At 42.9% G+C, this 24,123-nt stretch overlaps 1 long non-coding RNA gene across 1 annotated transcript; it reads right to left on the bottom strand.

Moving 5' to 3' along the window:
* Nucleotides 1-360: 360 nt before the first annotated feature.
* Nucleotides 361-5,675, bottom strand: LOC125634089 (uncharacterized). Its single transcript, XR_007355790.2, has 3 exons — nucleotides 5,614-5,675; nucleotides 4,783-4,926; nucleotides 361-3,300 (listed from the first exon to the last, which is right to left on the bottom strand). It is a non-coding gene; the product is annotated as an uncharacterized LOC125634089 (long non-coding RNA).
* Between the last annotated feature and the right edge of the window lie 18,448 nt (nucleotides 5,676-24,123).

Genomic DNA, 24,123 nt, shown 5'->3' with positions numbered 1-24,123 from the left:
TGTTTTAAATTCAATTTATAAAGCCCAAACTGGGTTGACAGTAAAACCAAATCCTACCGAGCTATTTGCGACCTTGGCTCACATGCTGAGCCTCCTAAAGAAGACCAGAGATTCAGTCCATATACTATACACTTCCTCACTTAGTTTGTCTTGTTTTCCACTTGTTTGACTTCCATTCCTCTGCTGTCAATTTTCTCTCTTGCCCTACTCAGTCTCTACTTAAATATCAGGACAAGTGATTTGCTTGCTGTATGGTTCAGTATAATTGAAAGTGTTTCCAGCCTCAAATGGTCAAAAATCATGACTCAGGTCCCAACAAATCATAAAATTGGCTTAAAGAATCAAAGTTTTTTCAAAGGATACATTCTAGGTTTTTATTTGCTTTTGGTGAGGTTAGTAGTTAGGGTACACACAGGTCACTTTTCAGGCCTCTCTCTTCAACACTTAGGCCTAGAAACTTACTTAAAAAAAAGAAAGAAAGCTGAGATTGCCACATAAGCAGAGGATTCAGGAGCTGGGGCTTTATGACATACACCAAATAACCCAAGATTTATGAAAAAAATTCCAAGACCTGGTGACACTGCGACATTTCTTTTGTGTTCTCTTTAATGATGTCCTCTTTTAGCATCTTCTTTTGTCTAGCTGTAAAATCAATTGTAGCTGGTTTAGGGCCAGATTATGATCCCTTATTCACACTGAATAGTACCTTACACCACAAACAGTTCCACTGAATTCAGTGCAGTTAGGTACTACTTCATGTGAGTAAGAAAATACTCTGTAAAGGAGAGGAATGAAATGATGTTATGGAGTGATCATGTTATATAAAGATTTATTAATACTAATAACGCAAGAGAGAAAACATTCACGTGAAAAGACAAACATTCAACATGCCAGGCCTCTTTGCTAAACTAGGATATGCCACTGGGATTTGTTTTAAGCAGCTGTAAACTTTTCTGACATCTGTTTTATTGCTTCCTCATCGGCATAGCTGCTACTGAATATCAACAGCACAGGCTACCAACACAGGATGAGCGGAGTCAAATCTCATCTTGGGAATTTCTGCTCCATTCTGGAGTTAGGGAAAGTGAGGCTGTGATTTGCTAATGGTCAGGCAGGAAGTACATAAAAAAAGCAGGATCAGAGTCCAGATCTTGTGATTCGTAACCTTAATATTTCTTCATGAGCCCGCAGCAGAGCTCCTGCATATTGCACAACAACATCAGCCTTTAAGAGGATCCTGCTAAAGGGAGAGTGTTTTGACACCAGTATCCTGAAATAGTATAGGGAGAAGATTAAAGAAATCTGGGGGGGAAAGGGCCTAGAATCAATGACATTGATAGTCATGTAAGCAGTGTCAGGATGAGCTCCACCCTGACATCTGGTGGTGAGGTGTGACAAGTTGTGGAAAAGAACTTCAGGGGCCGATCTCATTTGCATAGGCACACCCACCACGCCTAGAATGAGACCATAGCTGCCCAAATGGTCACTTTGGCTGCTGTGGGATCCCCAGTGTCTCTGTTATTGGGGCAGGAAGAATAAATTGTTATTACCCTGATTATGGGAACTGTGCTTGGAACTGTATGTGGCCTTTTGTTATGATGGAGGGATTCACCATCAACTAAGTAGCACTCGCTAGGCAAGGGTCATGGGTTCCAAAACTGTGTGAATGGAGAGAGGCTGGGGACAAGTATTAATACTTGGTGGCTACGGGCTCCTTGGTGAGGGCCTTACATGCTAATTGCACTTCCTCCTCTCTCCACTGTGGAATATCAGAGCTAATTTTGATTTCATTAGAAGTCTAGTTATAGGCTGCTGAGCTCATTTTGGGCTGACAGTGCACCAGCACTGGGGCTCCCCTACTACAAGCTGAATTCACCTAAGAGCTGAAATCACTGAGTGTTGTGTTAAGTAGTGGGGGAGCCTGAAGATATATTGTGGAGCAGTTGGCGGGCCGGCTGGAGTGCCTTGCGGACCGGCTGGTGGAGCAGTTTGTGGATGGCAGGAGCTGCTTGTGGGCCGTGGAGCTGAGCGAAGGAGTTCGTGGGGCGGCTGGCGGAGTGGAGCGCAGCTGAGCGAAGGAGTTCGTGGGGCGGCTGGCGGAGCGGAGCGCAGCTGAGCGAAGGAGTTCGTGGGGCGGCTGGCGGAGCGGAGCGCTGCTATGGAGCTATGGGGCGGTCAGCTTCAGATCATGTAAGGTGCCTCTTACCCCCGTCCCATTTCCACCCAGGTTGGGAGGTAAAGCTCCGCAGACAAACTTTCGAACTCTGGGGCTGCCCTGACCAGGGACAGAGACTTTTGGGGCATTGGACTTTTGGGACTTTGAGTGATTTGGGGTTGCTGGACTCAAGAACCAAAGGGAAAAGGGCATGCCCCAATTTGCTTGGGGTGGGTTTTTTTTTTTGCTCATGGGTTGTGTTATGAATCCTGTTGGTGGTGTTTCCCAAACATAATGCCACATTGTTTCTCTCTGTTATTAAAAGGCTTTTGCTACACTCAGACTATGTGCTTGCGAGAGGGGAAGTATTGCCTCTTGGAGGCACCCAGCGGGGGTGGTATATATTTGTCCCAGGTCACTGGGTGGGGGCTCGAGCCGGTTTGCATTGTGTTATTGGAAATGGATCCCCTAGATATTGAACCCGGCCCTTGTTGCTGCCAACTCTGACGGGCAGAAGGGTTACATTTATCTATCCAGGATGTGCTGTTCTTGCAGTAAACAAAGCAAAAGAAAAGAGTCTGTTAACTCCAAAGCACATTTAAAGAAAGTGATTTTGGCCAAACTAGATTAACAGCAAATCATTTGAGGTAATTTAAATTGGTTGCTTACACCTTGAGTTTGTTTGATTTCTTTAACTCACCTGAACTTTCACCACTTCCTCTCCTAGCTTCAATTAATCTTGTGTTCTCCAAGCATTGCTAGAAATATAATATGCAGTACGATATTATGAAGCTTTCACAGCGTTCATGCTCTGCACATGTTTTCCTGGACAGGTTTCACAGCAAACAAGTCATGCTTTGCTGTCTGGTTAATCCTCTTAATAGAAGTGATGGGGAGCCAGGAGAACCAGCACCTTCAGTTTCCTCTTCGTTGTAACAAGTGGGTGTACAGAGAAACAGCATTGACCCAGTCACTTCCCCGAACTCTACACACATTGGGGGACAGAATTTAACTATTTATGGATATATTTTAACAGTAGACACAAGATGTGTAACACATCACATTCTGGGTTTTCCTTGGTCCTGGTCTTTTCATCCACAGGCTGGCAGTGTCCATGTTGGCTATGCAGGCGTGTTACTCTGTGCCTGGGAAAACAGAGAAAGAAGCTTTTTTCAACAGTAATAACTCCCCCACTGTGTCCAGTATAAGGAGAGCTCTCTATAACCCGGGTCACTGCCATGCCAGGTTTGTGGGAGTATGCAAATAGATAGGCTAGATCCACAACATAGCATGCATGGTTAGTAGGTAGCTCATCTTCAGACATACCAAATATTCCCTTCAGGCACCCTTAAGCTTTTCTCCCATCTTTCTTCAGATCCAGCAGCAGGTTTCCCCCCGCCCCCCATTTCAAAGTGTTCTCTGCTTTGAGAAAACGGTTTATTCCTTCCCACCATCACAGTGGGTTAATTCTGTTCAGAGAGGATTCTATGTTAGTAGTGTTATATGTTGACATATGAGACTTGATAGCATCATTTAATGTGATGTTTCAAATGTGCCACTGAATATGCATTGAGACTGTACTGCAGGAAACAACCAGGCTGCTTTGGAATTAGGAGTGAAATATGGGAATCCATAGAGAATGTAGATTCATTATTGGGGGCTTGCAGGTTCTCTGTTTGCACTAGAAGATTTCTTGTCAGCTGTCCAGATGTCTGGCTATTTTAACATCCAGAGTGTACTCTCTAATACAAACAGCGCCTTAGAAATGTCTACAAAAAATTAAGTGGTTTTTACTTTTAAATTAAATTATATTTAACATTTAAAAGGTCATATTCATTTACCATTTAAATTATATTTAACATTTAAAAGGCCAAATTCTAAATGGTCCAGGAACACATGCACATTTATGCTGCAAATGAAGAACACACCTGTATTCTGAGTGATAGCAATTCCCTTCTCCTGAGCTTTCCCGCCACCCACTACATACAATATACTCCAGAGCAGTGTGTGTTTGTATAGTGGAACTCTACATGGTTAGGTCAGAAGGCATACATGTGTAAACATGCAGATCTTATTCCCTGATAATAGACCCTCATTCCCCAATAATATTGCCCCAATATACTCCTGCATGGCTTCAGTGTTAGAAGGCCAATGGAAACTCTGAAGAATGGCAACCAATTTTCATAATGCCAGAATTTGCCCTTAAATGTTTTCCCTCATCTCCTTCCCTTAGGCAACAAATCTGCTGCGTAGTATCTTGAGGCTGTACTTATTCCATTGCATGAAGTAAAAACTATAAATGCACACTAAGTCATTTGTTCTTTACCCTAATCCAAAACTGGCCTTCTGAAACAGGGTATTGATATATACACCGAAGTACAGATACTAGCATATAGCAGACTGGGACTGGGTCAGTCAGAGCCATTTCCAACCTAAAGCACATAGCAATGGCAAATATACCAGTTTGTTCATTATTTTCTTCCTAGACACAAGGGAGAGAATGTTAAAGCTAAAAATAAACCCCAACACCTGTACTTTTTTCTTGTACGGAAAACTGGCATCCAACAGAACAAGATGACTAACCAGCTCCTGGTGATGAATATTCCTCCCACAGACAGAAATCTTACCTCACCTGTCTCTCCCCGCTGAACTCTGATTGTGCTTGTTCATGTCAGGCAAGCATTTGCAGGGCAAGACTGCAGGCTCTGGGAACATGCTGAGACACCTTATGCATTTTCCTCCAGCTCTTTGCACAGCCATGTAGGTGCAGCCTGAGTTTAAAAATGACACACAACTTTGATGCGTAGCTGCAGCTAGATTCTAAAGTACATAACCTGCTACATTAATTTTTATGTGTTTAATCATTATTATCAGCTGTTCAGTGCAGCTGCAAAAGTTTCAGGCATCCAAACATAAGTTAATGCTTGATTGCTTTTATAGGAAAGAACCTCCCTCCCTCACAGCAACTTCCTCCGTTTCACTGATGTTTCAGATGCAACGCTATTTAAATTTCATTGCCAGTTGCATCTCATTTACAAAGGTAACAGAGTGATGGGAGGGGAGTATGAAATTGGGATTGAGTTGGTTGAACTTTATGGCTAGAACCTAGCCACATATTTCTTCTGTTGTCCGTACTTCTTCTAACAAATAAATACTCCCATGTAATGCAGAAGGAATTAATGTCTTTGTGCCCACTCATAGGTGTAGCCAAATGATTTGAAACCAGAAGCAAGCATGGAATGTTTTATTGTGAGACGGTAATTATCTCGGCCACAGGAAGATCACAATACAGTATCATATTACAGTAGGGAGTGCAATTTTCTGATAGCTAGTGGCATTATGAATGTTGTATTGTGGTCATGTGAGACATGAAAGCATCACTTAATATGAAATTTGAGCTGTACCACCACATATGCACTGAGATCAGGAAAGAAATTAAAGGGAAAAAAGAACCCTACCTTGCTTTCCTTTTGAGTGTCTCAGTGAAACTGGAGTGGAGGACAGAATGTCAGAGGCTGTAGAAATTGGAAGGAAGATGAAGAGCAGCACAAGGAAACTTTCAGTTTAACCAGTTCTGTGATTAATTTAGTTTTGCTCATTCTTACGTCACCTCCCCCCCCCCACCATCAGGAATAAGCTAATCTCCCCATCCTTTGACTTACACAGGTGTGCCAACCAGCACACTACATGTTCCAGAGGTTGTCTGCCTTTAATGACCATGTGCAAGTGTAGTGCTGCAGCCACACACTGTACATTTCAAGAGAAGATAATGGCCTATCATAAAAACTTCCTTCTTACCCAAGGGAGACTCTTCTCTCCAAGATCAGAGGAACATTCGCAGGAACATAAAAACTTTCACACTGTGACTTCTTTTGCAACACAGACAAAAAAAATTCCTCCCCAAATGTCATTCTATGATCAGAAAAAGACAAAAAGGATATTCGGTGATCAGACTGAACTCTGTGTCTGGAAGTTAAGTTACTCACACTCCACTGAGCCCATGCCTTATTAGTTTGAGAGATCCTGACACTCTTCTTGGGATAAAAGAAAAAATGACCACATACCCCGCAGCTTAAAATGTCTATGCTATTAAATCTGGTGAAATAGAGAGTGCTGGCCCATGTGGCCAGCTAAAAAAAAACAGCATGCAGAAGAAGAGAGCTGGACACCTTACTACAATGGAGGAGGAACTATCTTTGAAGAGCCTGCGGGCCATACCTGGTGTCCTGCATTACACAGTACATTGCGTATTACTATGATACTACCATACCTCCCAATGTCTCCCACATTTGCCTCTCTCCCTATTGTGAGATTGCACTCCATATGTTTTATGGAAATATGCTTATGAGTGTGAATATGATGTAACTGGAATATGCTTTATGCAAGAGGTCTCTTGTAAGGTATCATTACAAAGCTGATAATCGACTGAGTGTGTTAATCTTATTTGTATGCATGTATCATTCTTGTATCTGAAGCTAGAAATATGAAGTATAACTCTGAGGCCCTATTGTAATTATGCAGAGTATGTGCCTTTAATGATGGTTTAGAATCTTGATGGCTCCCATTGACTAGAACAATTGGTTGTAAATGGTTTATTTACCTGCAAGCCTTCCTGTGTGAGCCAGCCCAGGAAGAATGGAGGTTAGGGTCTCACAGGACATGTGAGCATGTCACCTCATACTGGAATCCATCTTAAACCTGGTGCTTTTCCATTTAGGAGGAGGGTTGGGGACCCAGAGAAACAAAAGATTCTTGCCTTGTGCCAAAGCTATAAAAGGGGGTGGAACAGAACAAAGGTGGCTGCCAGTCATGAGAACACCCCTGTTTTCCACCTAAGAAGTCTGCTAGAAGAAACAAGGACTGTACCAGGGGAAAGGATTGGGCCCAGACTAGGAAGGAGTCTAGTCTGTGAAAGAAGCTTATTGGAACATCTCTGAGGGTGAGATTTTACCTGTAAACAGTTTCTTAATGTATTAGTCTTAGACTTACGTGTTTTTGCTTTATTTTGCTTGGTGGTTTACTTTGTTCTGTCTGTTACTACTTGAAACCACTTAAATCCTACTTTTTATTCTTAATAAAATCACTTTTGTTTATTATTGAACCCAGCGTAAGTGATTAATACCTGGGGGGGAGCAAAAAGTTGTGCATACCTCTCTATCAGTGATATAGAGGGTGAAAATTTTATGAGTTTACCCTGTATAAGCTTTATACAGAGTAAAACAGATTTATTTGGAGTTTGGATCCCATTAGGAGGTGGGTGTCTGGGTGCTGGAGATAGGAGACCTGCTGAGCAGTTTTTGGTTTAAGCCTGCAGCTTTGGGGGTGTGGACCAGACCTGGGTCTGTGTTGCAGGAGCCTCGTGGTGTCTGGCTCAACAAGGCAGGGTTCTGGAGTCCCAGGCTGGCAGGGAAAATGGGCTCAGAGGTAATCTCAGCACATCAGGTGACAATCCCAAGTGCACCTCTGTGACCAAACCGGTCACACCTATGACTTCAGAGTTCAGGCCACTGTGTGATGTCCCTAATGATGCCCTTCATTTCAGGATCAGCATCCCTCATTGTCACTAATCTTGTGATTTAGTATGTCCCATATTGTGGCATTATAATTCCACGGCACCTTAGGCAACTGCCTATGTCATCTGTCCCTAAAATTGGCCCTGGGCAGAGCATGGATAGGAGATCAAAGGATGAGGTTACATACCATGAACACTGCAACTATATAGGCACAAGTTCAGGATGCAGCAAACCTCCAACATAAGCTCTAAACTCTGAATTCTCCTACTTCCCTCACTATGTGTCAAAATCTCATTTGTAGCTTGGATTTGTTCATTTTAACAATAAAACATGTTAAAATAATCTGTCAGGGAAAGTGCCTGAGAGTTGACCCAAAAGACTAAAGCAGCTGTAGTGATGGGAGCTGTTCTGCTGTCTCTGGTAAATGCATACCAGTACTTAGACCCAGAGCATTTCACATTAATATTATAAGAATTTTGTTCACCAGTTAGACTCTGACCTAAGGACAACCACATTATTTTGTATGCACAGTAATTACTCATCCGTTAATAGTCCTCCATCTATCCCACTCAATCCAATAAATCCATATGATAGCACTATCTAAAGCAGCAAATCCATTTTAAAGCTCTACTGAAGAAAAGCTAAACAAAAATGTGTATGCCACGTGATCATTCAATACTACTCACTAGTACTGTTGACCCTCCATGGGAACAATAGTAGATTTAAAAATTGAAAGAAACTAACGACAAAACCCAAGAACTACACAGTTCTTCTCTCCCTTCACCCCATCCCACCTCAACCTTCCAGCCCACAATGACCCACTCGCTGTACATTTAACCTATCCACCAATGGCTGCTACACTATACCTATGAGTTACTTGTGTGAAACAGAAAATGACATCACCAACTTTAAGTACAACCTCCAACTATCTCTGACTTTAATACTCATATTATCCTTGATAAATCACCAACCAGCAGCTCATCTCCACTCAGATTAAAAGGAAGTGTTGGACATATCTGGAATATTTACTCCAGATGCCAACACTGACTCCCACATGAAGCCGTTACATGGAAATCAGCTGGTGTGAGGAAATGTGGGTGTCTAAGAGAAACCTTAAGATGAATCCATAGCAGAGACGGCAGAACAGTCAATCTCCACAGCGTAGAGTAATGGAATCAGCAGTAAATGACAGAGAGGGACGGAAGAGACTCGTTTCCACCTGTGCACCACAGTTGGCTTGAGAAGGACATAATAATAGTAATAATAATGCGTAATTCCTTTATGGCTTTCCATTGGCTGGCAGGTTGACTCCCTAGGCCAGCCAGAGAGAAATGCTGTTTATGCCATGTATGACTTTCTACCTACTCACCAGTACTAGGGAACATAGAGGGTGACAAGTGGTTGGCATCCATAGTAGCTCACTTTGGCTGGCCTCAAGAATGGACCTGCTGGCCATTTAGCCGTTATGTCTGCTACCTGGGGGTGGCAAAAAGGGAGAACTTATTTCCACTAGGTTTTCCCAGAAGAAAGCTAGGCATTCCCAAAATTACCCACCCATACTATTCACAGCCCAGAAAACAGACTCTGATCTACAGCTACACTGCATTCCAGAAAAAAAATATTGGCCTCAAATGCTACTGCAGCATAATGCACCAAGATATTCTCTCTGATGAAGAAAGAGCAGTCTGTGTTGTATTTATGACAGCTTACTGATCAAAGCAAGACAGGCTCTTAGATGAGTACACTGTGTCTCTTACACCTTACCAGTGGTATGTGAACAACAGCCAAAGAAGACATTCTTTTTCTAACAGGATATTGGGATAGCTTTGAGGCTCAGAGAGCAGGTAGGATTCCTATTTCCTGCATTGCCACAGGGCATTGCACTTCTGCTGTTACCAATACATAGAGGCAGCAGCAAGCAAACACACAAGAAAACAGCTGTGCTCCAAATTGCTCATTTCCCTCACACATGCACAGACCATACAAAAACAGCTGGATTGTCCAGTCACAAAGTATCACACCTGTCTTCTTCACTGGAGGCAATGTTAGCCAATGTAAAAAATACTTGGGGATTCTGGTTCACACATCTGCTGCTTCACCTGTTAATTTCATTTTATCATGCAGGATTTTCTTGACAGTGAACAGCAGACAACCATCACGTTGGAGCTGGTGTGCAAGATTTGGAACCATTTAAGCCACTCTATGAATAGTTATGAGATTTTTGCCCAAATCCATTATCCTTAAAAACACACACACACCCTTGCAGTGCTTTAGGTAATCAAGCCTGATGCCATGCTACTGTAACGCTGACAGACCCCAGTCATCAGCAGGCAGGATCAAACCTGGGGCCTCTGGAGCTTAGTGCATGAGCCTCTACCGCATGAACTGAAAGCCATCTGGCTGTTAGCTAAGGCTGTAGAGCAGACTCATTTTCTCTCTTTCTCTCTCTCTCTCTCTAAGGGGTCTCGGTGCCACTAAATGGGACAGAACACCACACCCAGAAGGTGTGTGGGTTACCTACTTCCCCTAGGTGAGGAAGCGTGTCCTGAACTTGAGACTTTCCAGTTGAAATCCTGGACGAGCCCCCACTTGTAACACTGACAGACCCTGGTTGGTGGGAGGGATCGAACCTGGGACCTTAGTGCATGAGCCTCTACCTCATGAGCTAAAAGCCAGCAGGCTGTTAGCTCAGGCTGTAGAGCAGACTCATTTTCTCTCTCTAAGTGGTCTTAGTGCTACCAGATGGGACAGAACACCACACCCAGAAGGTGTGTGGGTTACACTACCTCCTACATGATTAAACTATCACTACTACGCTCTTATACCTCCTGCGCTGGGGGCTTGGGGGTCAGGGGAATAAGGCAGGTCACAGGCAGCTGAGTGTAAGGAGAGAATTCAACCTTTGATTGAAATTCAACTCCACCATCACCTTCTTCTAACATCACTCACACAGAACTAGTACCCTATCTGATCACAAATCAGGACAGCTGATAGTATAAGAATAAGTGGTAGTGACACTGATCTCTAAGGTCATTGAACTAAAACTTAAATAGCTAAAGTGAGCTCTGTTATTTAATACTGGAATAAAAGACTATCATTTAGTGTTCAAAAAAAAGCATCTGGCCAAACTTGCACCAACCCTCCTCACTTTTCTTCAGTTGCTTCAAGCTCCTATGGCTAACCCTGGAGCATCCTCCCCCAGGACCCCTCGCTATCCCCTCTTCACTTTGGAGAGTTATGCAGCCACTGTGGAGTGAGTGCAGGATGGGCTCATTTTCCAATTCCCCCAGTCCTTCCCTCTACAACAGGCTGAGATAGAAACAGCAATCCTCACACATATGCCTGACCGCAGGGCCTGATGGTTTTACTCAGCCCCTCCCAAGAATATTTTCACCATCCTCCTATGGACAGAGGTGATGCTAGTGGTCAGAGGAAAGCAATCTGAAGAGTTTGCAGCCACAGGGCAGTCTCATGGGGTTGAAAACACACACTCACAATTGGTCAGTTTGGTCTGCGGTACAAGTGCTCCTAGATACTTCCTGAACGCTAAGCTCTCACATAGCAGCAACTGCAAGTAGTAAAAGGAGACACTAGTGAGCTGTAGTTCACGAAAGCTTATGCTCAAATAAATTGGTTAGTCTCTAAGGTGCCACAAGTCCTCCTTTTCTTTTTGTCCTATCCCAGTAGACAATGACCCAGCCTCAGCTCTACCAGCTTTCTTCATTTCTCATCTGGTTTATGGCAATGTGATATACCTGGGCATGAAGATACCATCCCTTAAGAAACTCCAACTAGTATAGAATGCTGCGGTGCAGTGGTTCTCAACCAGGCTATGTGTACCCCTGGAGGTACGCAGAGGTCTTCCAGGGGGTACGCAGAGGTCTTCCAGGGGGTACATCAACTCATCTAGATATTTGCCTAGTTTTACAACAGGTACATAAAAAGCACTAGCAAAGTCAGTACAAACTAAAATTCCGTACAGACAATGAGTTATTTATACTGCTTTATATACTATACCAGTGGTTCTCAAACTGTGGGAGAGTTTGTTTTAATGCAGTCACCAGAGCCAGCATTAGATTCGCTAGGGCCCAGGGCAGCAAGCTGTACAGTACTGAACCCAAAGCCTGAGTTTTTAAGTGAGGTGAAACTTGGGGCACACCAGACAAATCAGACTCCTGAAAGGGGCATAGTGATCTGGAAAGGTTGAGAACCACTGCTGCACTGCACCTCCTCAGCAGTACAGGCTACCACAAGGCCAAAATAACCTGTCCTCTGATCTCTATACTGAATCAATACTGCATATAATACTGAATTAACTCAAAATCTTGGTCATTATCTTTAGAGCCCTCTGCAGATACAAAAAAATTGGATCCGCATCTGATCCACATCCGCGATAATTAACTTGTATCCGACCCATGAGCCGTACTCCACCTTTTATATGTATCCACATCTGCACCAGCACTGTAAGAGCCCTGCGCGGATACAAAAATTTGGATCTGCATCTAATCCGCAAGCCGCAAAGATGGTAAACCATACAACGGCATCCATGGATGAAGATGTCTGCGGATATAAAGCAGTTATCCACGGGTTTGCATGGCTCTATTTATCTTCACAGAGTTCAATAGCCTGGGACCAGAATACCTAAAAGATCATCTTGAGCTCAGGATGAAGACCACGGTTGATAACTCCTCTCCTCTGGCACAATGGAATTCTCTACATTAAGGGCAAAACTCATCTGTGCAGGAGATAGAGCTTTCTTGGGGGCTGGTCCAAGAATGTAGAATGAATGCCCAGGAGCTATGAACCATCACAATCTTCACCACCTTCCATTCCAAGTACAAGATGGACTTTTTTTTTTAAAACCTTGCCTTCTCTACAATAAACATATAGCAGCATGTATTTCACAAAAAATAATCAAAAAGCCTACAAGAACAAAACACTCAGTTGCACACACAGTTCTCCCTCGGGGGAGAAGCAAAGAGAGAGAATGAAGCACAGATGAATAATGACAGTCACATCACTTAATGTGCTACTGGAAGGTGCTCAGATACTACAGTGATGAGGGCGGTGTAAGAACCTATATAGAATAGAAATGCTGGAGAGAGAGAAAGAGAGAGATCTGTGATTGCAAGTAAAATTATTAGTTAATTGCAAAGATTTTCTACTGCAAATATTTTTCAGAACTGTGTGCTAAATCAGAGACCTGATAAATCTGTACATCCATGGATTTCAAATATGTGAAACTGTTGAAAATCTGTTGTTGCTTCACTTTACTTACCAAGGCCTGAGTGCTGTGTTTGTCCTCCAACAGCGGATGATATCACAATTGCAAGGCTTTGTAATGTTTGGTTTGCTTGGGTGGGTTATAAACTAATCTGTAGGCAGCAGCAGCTGCACCTAATGATTTTTAGTCAGAGGGAGAGATAAAAAGATTCAGGGGAAGACAGACGTTACTCATGCTCAGTCTCTGAAAGGAAGGGCATCAAAGCCAACAGTAAGTCATTCTGTCAGGCCGAGCTCCTATACATTCAGAGAAACACAAATTAAACCACTATTTGTCGTAGCACCTTTTAGTTCATGCCCTGGTTTCAGAAACCAGCCTGTGAGGTGCATTAATGTTGATGGCTGCTGCAGGTGCTCAGCACCTTTTAGCAGTTACACAGCATTTTGCAGGATAAGTCCATACAAATGCAAGAAGGTTGCAATGTTATGCCTTGAAGAGATTGGCTGCTGTTGCAGTACAAACACCAGTTCCTGAACTCAGGTCTAGGCAGATCATAGAACCAGACTGAAGAGGCAGTCATTTGATTAAAAGGATATTAGATTTAGGTGTGATGACAAAGCAGGGGGTGAGGACACGGAAATTTGTTTTTGGCAAATTTTGGTTCAAAAAGACAATCTCCTCCTGAGATCAGCTATTCTCACAAGAGTCCCATGTTCTTGGGCTGAAGACTAGTGAGAATAGCTGTTCCTGCAAATTTTTGGCTGCATACAAACCAGAACCATACAACACGTTCCTTCTGGTTCTGAAACTAACCTACAACACTGAAGCAGCAAATTCAGATCCAAGGACTTGAACCTAGGTCTTCCCTGAAATAGGAAGGGGGGTGGATTAGGGGCTGCGATTTTGGCCCATCTCTATTTTCAGTTTTTAAGTTTACATATGCTGTATATGCTATCAGATGCATGCCCACAGCTCCCATTAAAGTCAATGGGAGCTGCATTTTTTCACATATCCTTTTACTTATTTGGGATCTTTACCTATTAAGTGAACATTGCAGTTTATATTTAAGAAATTGGCATGCTGTAAGGGTACGTTAACATTCCAGTTTCCCCAAGAGCAATACATAGATACAATCTTATGAACCAAATGTTAACAATCCTTTGTGGCTGGAAAATGAAATGATGCAGCTGAAAGGACCTGGCCCAGGGACAACTGGGGAGGCGGGTGAGGGGAGGTGTGAAGATGGTCAGTCCTTATAATAGATTAATTGCATCCCAGCTGTTCACCTGTACCATCCTGTGATAAGGGCCTGTTGTTATAATCCTTCTGAAAAATAACAACTCGACATGCATAGTACTTCCCATGCTGTTTTAATGGGAGTTATGTTCCAAACTGCACATTAGTCACAGATTATTGATAGGACATTAAATTCCAGCAGAGCCAGAACAAGTTTTCACAGGAAGGTTTACTTCATAACTGTCCCACTGACTGCATGAAGCCAGGATGGAGGGAAAGGGAGCGTCAAGCCGATGTACTGTTCTAGGCAGCTCGGTATTATGCAAACCACAATTTATTTCACTGGGTGTTTGCATGAAAAAAGAGTTCCACGAATATAACAGTGGATCTGGAAGAGCAGCACAGAGGACAGTGTCAATTGTTTTTCTCAGTGCAGCTGTCCAAAGCAGTAATATTGACTGTGGGAAGTGGTTACTTTGCACTATCTGTGTACGTCTCATTATGAAGCCATGGAGTGATTTTCCTCCCCTTTGTTTTTTACACTATAATTAAAAATAAGACAATTCCCAAATACCAAATACTATGTTAAGGGCATTACTTAAACCAAATAAAGACAAGAAAATCTCTCCTTAACTTGTCCCTCGTTGCCCATGCTATACCACTTGTGAGGTCTCCCGTGCTTCTGAGACTCTTTCAGAGCTACTCTGAGATCACAAAGAACTCCCTGCAAACATCAAAAGATGAGCCATTTCTCCCTCCATAAACTAAAGAATATTGCGACCACTTTAATCCCTGCTTCTTTTGAAGTCTAAAAGCCTAGGGCAGATACTCGACTGCAAAATAAAACTTTCCTTGGCTCCACCTAGCAAGTGAAACACAAAATGACAATCAAATGAATTTCCTGAAGCCTGACACTCATTATTTATACAGCACCTAATAATCTACATACTTATATCTGACCCTTCTTTTTTGATAATAATTTATAGGTAATATTTCCATTTTATTATCAGGGTTGTTTTGAAGAGTCTCTGAAAGCATAACGATCCTTCCGTTTTGTTTTTACTAGGGCTGTTGATTAATCGCAGTTAATTCACACGATTAACTAAAAAAAATTAATCGTGATTAATCGCACTGTTATACAATAGAATACCAATAGAAATGTATTAAATATTTTTGGTGTTTTTCTACATTTTCAAATATATCAATTTCAATTACAACAGAGAATACAAAGTGTACAGTGCTCACTTTATATGATTTTTATTACAAATATTTACACTGTAAAAATGATAAACAAAAGAAATAGTATTTTTCAATTCACCTCATACAAGTACTGTAGTGCAATCCCTTTATGATGAAAGTGTAACTTACAAATGTAGTTTTTCTTGTTACATAACTGCACTCAAAAACAAAACAATGTAAAACTTTAGAACCTACAAGTCCACGCAGTCCTACTTCTTGTTTCGCCAATCGCTAAGAGAAACAAGTTTGTTTTCAGCTACAGGAGATAATGCTGCCAACTTCAGCAAAGAAAGTGAGAACAGGCATTCACATGGCATTGTTGGCTGATGTCCCAAGATATTTACATGCCAGATGCACTAAAGATTCATATGCCTCTTCATGCTTCAGCCTTTGTTCCAGAGGACATGCTTCCGTGCTGATGGCGCTCGTTAAAAAAATAATGCGTTAATTAAATTTGTGACTGAACTCCTTGAGGGAGAATTGTATGTCTCCTGCTATGTTTTACCTGCATTCTGCCATATATTTCATGTTATAGCAATCTCAGACGATGACCCAGCATATGTCGTTCGTTTTAAGAACGCTTTCACTGCAAATTTGACAAAATGCAAAGAAGATACCAATGTGAAATTTCTAAAGATAGCTACAGCATTTGACCCAAGACTTAAGAATCTGAAGTGCCTTCCAAAATCTGAAGGGGACGAGGTGTGGAGCATGCTTTCAGATGTCTTAAAAGAGCAATGCTCCAATGCAGAAACTACAGAACTCAAATCACCAAAAAAAAAAATCCACCTTCGCTGGTGGCATCTAACTCAGATGTTGAAAATGGACATGCGTTGGTCCACACTGCTTTGGATGGTTATTGAGCAGAATCAGTCATCAGCATGAATGCATGTCCTCTGGAATGGTGGTTGAAGCATCAAGGGACATATGAATCTTTAGTGCATTTGGCATTTAAATATCTTGCAATGCTGGCTACAACAGGTGCCATAAAAATGCCTGTTCTCACTTTCAGGTGACCTTGTAAACAAGAAATAGGCAGCATTATCTTCTGCAAAAGTAAACAAATCTGTTTGTCTGAATGATTGGCTGAAAAAGAAGTAGGAACGATTAGACTTGTAGGCTCTAAAGTTTTACATTGTTTTATTTTTGAAGGCAGGTTTTTTTGGTACATAATTCTGCATTTGTATGGTTCAGCTTTCATGATAAAGAGACTGCACTACCGTACTTATATTCGGTGAATTGAAAAATACTACTACTTTTGTTTTTTACAGTGCAAATATTTGGAATAAAAAATAAATATAAAGTGAGCACTGTACACTTTGTATTCTGTGTTGTAATTGAAATTAATTTATTTGAAAATGTAGAAAACACCCAAAAATATTTAAATAAATTTAAATGCTATTCTATTATTGTTTAACAGTGTGATTAATCACTATTAATTTTTTAAAATTGCTTGACAGCCCTAGTTTTTACTCCTACTTATCTTCAGTCTCCCTACATCACAGTAACTATCTCTGTAGAGGAGGAGAGCTAGGTGCAGTCACTTCAGTGTAACTGCTGAATCAAAAATAGCTAGATGAGAAACTATGGAGAGACCCAAGGTACCTTCTGCACTTCAGGGACAGAACATGCTGCCTCCCCAGCACTACTACTGGACAAAGAGTGAAGGACTGATCATGATACACAGCCATTTATCTAGGCAGTCTTCAAAAAGGGAGTAGAATCAAGTGACCCAGAAGTCTTTGCTTGCCTGTGTGTATTCTTCATATGGCTTAATGGTTATATAGAATGCTTGCAATATTATTACAATTCAGCATAGTATTTGTGAACCCATGGGTTATGTTCATCCTGTCTGTACTGATGTTTGGGATTTGTATAACAGGTACAAGAGGAGAAGACCTAAATGGGAAGAAAGAAACAGGAAGGTGAGGTCCTGCTGAGAGGAGACAGCCAGGAGACTGAGAACTAGGAATTTGCTCTGTTTGTGTATGTTGCTGTGCTGTGCTTGATGAATCAGACTGGGAGAGGACAATTAATCCTGTTGTGTAAAAATCTGATGAGCAGGCTTTTCAACACAACTGGTACCATGACTCAGAACATGAGAGGTAAGCTTGTTCTGGTTTCCGATAATGGAGGACATTTGTGGGACAAGACCTTCATTATCTGAACAAGACATTTTTACCTCAGGTTAACTGATCTGTCAATTCACTCATTGTACTTTCCACACTTGTAAAAAGCTAGTGTGTTCCAACATGTTTGATACAGGCTATGGATGTAAAACACAAAATTGATAAGCAATTAACGCAAGGCAAAAAATTCTACTGAGGACAAGTGCTATATAATTTACCTTACAAAAAAACAAGTAATTATACTGTGAACACTACAAAGTCTCCTAGTTGAAATGGCATCTATTACTCCAACAATCCCACACAGACATTATCAAAAACTCCTAGCCATGTCCCCTTTTTGACTCTCTGATTCTATGAATATTCCTTTGCCTTGGTTCTTTAGTGAAGTGTTCTTAATGAACTGGTGCTGCTCTATTCCCTTCATAGGCAAATATTTCTGCTGAAGCAGATCCCCGATAGCTGCCGACACGTACACACACAATGCAGATTGGTGATTACTATCTGCTAGTTACATGACAGGAAATCAATTTAACCTCCATTACAATATTAAACCAGTGGAAATTACATTTAAATTATCTTACAAAGTCTGACTCAAAGAAATTAAAGCTGAACCTTTGAGTTTGAGTTAAACCTCAACAAAGTTGTGTAAGTCACTATAGAGCAGGGGTGGGCAAACTTTTTAGCCCGAGGGCCACATCTGGGCATGGAAATTGTTTGGCGGGCCATAAATGATCACAAAATTGGAGGTTGGGGTGCAGGAAGTGGTGAGGGCTCTGGCTGGGGTGCGGGTTCTGGGGTGGGGCTGGGGATGAGGGGTTGGGGTGCAAGAGGGTACTCTGGGCTTGGACTGAGGGGTTCAGAGGGTGGGAGGAGGATCAGGAATAGGGCAGGAGGTTGGGGCACAGGAGGGGGTCAGGGGTGCAGGCTCCAGGTGGCACTTGCTTCAAGCAGGTCCCAGAGGCACATCCCCCCTCCAGCTCCTACACAGAGGCGCTGCCCCCGTCCTCAGGCTCCACCCATGCAGCTCCCATTGGCCATGGTTCCTGTCCAATGGGAGCTGCGGGGGCAGCAGCATGTGGAGCCCCCTGGCTGCCCCTACACGTAGGATCCAGAAAGGGGGACATGCTGCTGCTTCCAGGAGCTGTGCAGAGCGGGGCAGGGCAAGCTCCTGACCCCACTCCCCAGCTGGAGTGCCAGAGCACGGCAAGCTCCGGACCCCGCTCCCTGGCGGGAACTCGAGGGCCGGATTAAAACTTTTGGAGGGCCGGATACAGCCCCTGGGCCGTAGTTTGCCCACCCCTGCTATAGAGCCATAATAGTGACTCACTCCATACAAATGCTTTCATCCTGAAAACACTTAGGCACGTTGTGTTGCCTACCCCAAATGTTCAAAAATCATGAGTCGGATCTCAAAATATAATGAGAGTGGCTCAAAAATAAGATATTTTAAAATAATAAGTTGTGGGGAGGTTACTTGCCTTTTGTTTTTTCAGCCTTTAGAGTTTACATTTTCCAGCTTTTTCTCTGCAACCATGAAGCCTAGAAATTAATTTTTTTAAATGAAAGCTGAGATTGATTCTCGTGACTCCAGGTGCTGGAGCTTTAAGACCACCACCCAATATCACAGAAGTTGGCAACACTGCCAAGGTGAATAGTCCCATTGAACTCAATGGAACTAGCCACACATGCAACTGTTTGCAGGACCAATGCTTAAGGCTGCTACTAGCTTTCCATTATAAGTACAATATTTATGCATATACCAACTTCCTTTAAGAAATCCTGTTCCACTTTATTTTTATCATGTGTGGTCTCCTGCCAGATATCATGCATGTAAAAAAACTGAGATTAATTGAACAAGGAAGGCGTAGCAGAGATGGGAGAATTTTACTTAGATTTGTCTTTTCAGTTTCACATCTTTCATATATATATTTAAAAATAGATTGGTGTAGAAACTCCAGATTTGTTTTATTCCTCTGTCTGCAATAAAGAAAGTGCCTTTGAGATTTTTAGGGAAGGGTTGGGGTTAATTTCCCAAATACTTCTCTCTAATTCTGCATTATGAATTCCACTGCTCTCAGGTTGATATACTATAGGTAAGGCTCTGTGTTTGTCATGGAGATCATGGATTCCGTGATTTTCTTGGATTTCTGCAGCAGCTGGTGTGTCTGGCCTGGGGGCTGCCTGAGCAGTTCGGGCAGCCCCCAGGCCAGGCACACCAGCTGCTGCGGGTGCAATCTCTGCTCCCCCCCCGGCCCCCCAGCAGCAGGAGTTTGGGTGTGTGTGGGGGTGCTCAGGGCTGGGGATTGGGGCAGTGCTTACCTGAAGCAGGGGGCTCCCCTCCCTCAGATCCTAGCTCCACATGCTGCCTTTGCCAGCAGACACTGCCCCCGCAGCTCCCATTGGCCATGGCTCCCAGCCAATGGGAGCTGCAAAACCGGGGCTTGGGGAGGAGCAGAGGCAGCATTTGGAGCTCAGGAGCCAGGTAGGGATCCCGCCCCAGCCCCACCAACCCTCCCACCCCAGCACCCGCAGGGCCTCCCCAAGGCCGCATCCTTCCCTCCCCCCACGGCCATCCCGAGTCCTCCCACAAGTTTTAGTCAGGGGTATACAGTGAATTTTTGTTTACTGCCCATAACCTGTCCATGACTTTTACTAAAAATACCCGTGACTAAAACGTAGCCTTAACTATAGGACATTTGCAGTGGTGATTGCAAATGTCCTATAGTTAGATTGCAGATTCTTAAAACAGATTGCAGGTTCTTAAAACCTATAGATGGACTAGCAGGATTAAAATACAAATAAACTGTGGTTCTACTCTTTAAAGAGACTAAGTGTAGATTATGAAGATTTACCTTTGTTGTGTCTCAATGATGCCTAATCAAACGTGTTTACTTTACAATTACAAGAAACTTCTTATTGGCTTTAAAATCAACCTGAGTTCTTTCCTTCTTGTATATTGCCAACAACAAAGGCCAGATAAATGCCCGATGTATATCCTTCACTGCATTTCTTCAAATTCTGCCTTCACTGTGAAACTCCATTAGTGTCATTAGGTTTACCCAGCTGTAAAGCACACAGGAGTCGAGCAGAGGTTTCAGAATCTACGGCTTGATTCAAAATACAAAAAAAAAAAAGGGTAACTGCTAAAATATGCAATTTATCTATTGTGAGATTTCCTAGTGGGAACATTCACTGATTTGCTGGATCATCTGCCATGCTGCCTCTCATGCTCAGAAAAAAAATTATACACCCAAAGATGCCTATAACATTCCTACAGGCTCTTTGTAAGGTAAATTGCAGACAGAATAGATTTTTCAAGGAAGTATGAAAAAAAGTGATGAAGTAGTATTGCACATAGGAAAAACATGGAAGCTGACTCCTGACATTACCATGCAGCGATTAAAGGACTGTAGGGAGCCAGGGTGGCTCCCCTCCGAACCAGAGGGTAAAGAGCCACCCTCTGAGCCTGAGTGGGCGGGGCCAGGCCAAGCTTCCACCAATCCCCGGAAGGAGATAGGTGGGACAGGAAGTACAAAGGGCGGGGCCCTCTGCCCAGTGAGGAGAGCACCTGGGAGGCAGACAGACACAGGCTGCTCCCTCGCAATCCTGCTGCTGACCCAGGCGAAGCCCTGGGCAAGGAGGAGCCTGACCAGGGGGAAGGCCTGTGGCAACCTGGGCTGCCGGCCGCTGAATACCCAGAGGACCTGGAGGGGCCTGACGGCAGCCCAGGCCAGCGTGAGTCCGATACCGAGGGGGAGCGGGGGTGGCCCGCAGCGGAATACCTGGAGGAGATGGAGGGACCGGAGCGACCCGCCTGAGAGAGACCGGGTAGGAAGTAGCCCAGGGGCCCAACTACACCGTGGGGTGGGTGTGTTTGGTCAGCGGGTGTGGATTGCCCCGCTGACCCAGCGGCGGGACCTTCGCCTCCCACCACTGTCAGGGCCCTGGGCTGGAACGCAGTGGAGTTGGGTGGGCCTGTGTTCCCCTACCCCGGCGCTCCCCCTGCCGGAGGGGCGCGCTATGGACTCTTGCCGGCGCTCCCCCTGCCTGAGGGGCGCGCTACGGACTCTTGCCAGCGCTCCCCCTGCCTGAGGGGCGCGCTACGGACTCTGGCCGGCACACCTTCCCGCTAATTCCCCAATGCCTGGGAGGTGGGGCCAAGGCCTGCCACGGAGACCATTGCTCTCCATCGCCCCTAGGGGCTCAGAGGACCGACCGACACCTGTCACAAGGATATAATCTGAGCAGGCCTGTCTGAACCTACGCTGAACGACCATTCATGCGACCAGGCATCTGGCTTACCAAAATCCCAGTTTTCCAATTAGGTCCATGTTATGCCCAGGCAAAACACCATTGAAAGGTCTGCCAATGCAGACCTGATTGCAGGGCTGGGACCTAGCAGAGCTGGTAGAAGAATACTCACAGCATATTTAAAAATGTTTTCCCATCAGTTGCCAAATAGGTCATTCAGTAAGGTATTATTTTCCCACTAGTCAACCAGCTCGCTAGATAAATACATCAGCAAATACAACTATTCTCTTCTCTGGCTTATTAGCAAATAATGTATTCAGAAATTATTTCTTTCAGTATCCTACCTGCTCTACTGGGTAGTGTTCACAGTGCAATGCACATAGACAGCGTGATTACCACTTAGTGGCCATCAACAGAACTGCAGCCTTAGAAAAAATGGTTATTTTTTTCCATTCTCTAACTATGATAACCTGTCTGAACATATAGGCCCTGATCCTGCAGTTGGCTCCTCATGTGCAGACCCCCCTACCTACATGAAACCTGATCAGTGGGGCAGATTCTCAGCTGGTAAAAACTGTCGTAGCTCCATTGAAGAGCTGCCCCAATGGATCTCCACACAGGCTCAGTGTTCATGGGGTCAATTTCAGGATCAGAGCCTTAGACAGCAATTAAATGAATAATTTGTCATCTACGAGCTTAACATGCAATACATTAACAACAAATTCCATATATACAAAAACTTTTTTAGGTTATGTGCATGAAGGCATGAATTCAAAAGGACAGTATCAATATTAAGAAATAGTTTGCTATGCTGGGCTAAAAAGTGATCCATAAATGAACACAGAGGCACTCTTGAAATTAACCTGAAGGACAGTAATAAATCTTCATCACCTCCAACCTCCTGAAATTTCAATAGGGATGCAACAAAATATAACTGACCAAATCCTCAGAGGGCTTAAACTCTGATTTAAATCTCTCTCACACAAACACACACACACAGACCCACACACACACGGGGCTATCCTGCAGTGAAATCCATGGAGTTATATCAGAAGACAACTACCTCAATTTTTTCCTAGGGTTTCTCTCCTAGTGCAGGGTAGGGTTGTGAGCTGCAGTTTCCTGGTCCATTTCCAACTAAGGCAATTATTCTTGGAAAAGTGTTGCTGGGGCTGTTAACTGGCCAATGCATTCTGTCTGAGAGGCGACTGCCTTTCAATGATGGGTGAAGCAGTGTCTGTATATGATCCATATAGCACTTCACAATCTTTCTGGATGAAACATCTTTTACTGGTTGTTTAACCTGTGGGACTGAGTGAAGCCATTTTGTAAGCATGAGGTATTATTAATACTCCCCCTTCGTGCGAGCCTAGGGAAAAATCTCACTTGGGTTTATCACAGATTTTAAAAAATTTCTTCATATTATGGCTTTGTATTGAAGTTCAAAGCTTGACTCATAGTAAAAAAATAAGTTTGATTTTTAAAAACAGCTTTTGTAGCCTTTGTCTAGGTGACTTAGCTTTAAAATGTTTAATTACTAATTTCAAAAGGCAAAAGAAGTGGCTATTCCTAAAGCCCACCTTTGCTCAACGCTTTCTTCTACCCAGTACTCCACAATACTTAAATGTCTAAAATATATTTGGGAAGAAAAATGTCATCACTTTGAGTGTTCAGAGATTTAACTTTGATCAGAAAATTTACTGGCAACTGTGTCATTGGTGGTATAATAATCTATGGAGGTATGCTTCTAATTGACAAAGACAAATCCCTCTCACTTAATTCTACAGTGGGATAGGGGAAAATATCTATTTTCTTTGTAAATCCATATTTCCATGCTTTCATAGAGATGGATATAATCTCCTCCAATTGGAGAAAAGGTAATGGGAAAAATTACAAGAAGCAGTGTATTCATGAGTGTCCCTGTATATTAACTGCTCTTGAAAAGTGAATTAAAAGAATCAGACTGTACTTCTTTTTATGTAGTCTATTGTGTTACCTATATTATTACATTATTAGCATAAATCCATATGCAATATGACATGAAGCAACCTAACTTGCTGTTCATATTCACTTTACAACTGCTTTAGTAATTGTAATGAAAAGAAATGCAACAATGGCAAACTGACAAGCAAAAGTTAGATTCCCAGACAGCTAATCCTGCTTTTTAGGTTTGGTTTACTTTGAACCAAATATAAAGCTATTATCATCAGTGTCATCAAGAGGCAACATTCAAGGGAACATTTTTTTTTAATCACAGCAAAAAAGTTGATATTTCATCATCTGGCAAAGTTATTCTTTAAAACAATCTTTTCCCAGCAACTTCACACTCAAACATTACTTTATAAGGCAAAGGAATAGTAGAAGTGAGTCAATTTT

Source organism: Caretta caretta, chromosome 3, assembly GCF_965140235.1.
Source record: "Caretta caretta isolate rCarCar2 chromosome 3, rCarCar1.hap1, whole genome shotgun sequence".
Taxonomy (NCBI): Eukaryota; Metazoa; Chordata; order Testudines; family Cheloniidae; genus Caretta; species Caretta caretta.
Note: the sequence above shows the minus strand (reverse complement) of the source record. Positions and strands in the feature narration are given on the sequence as shown.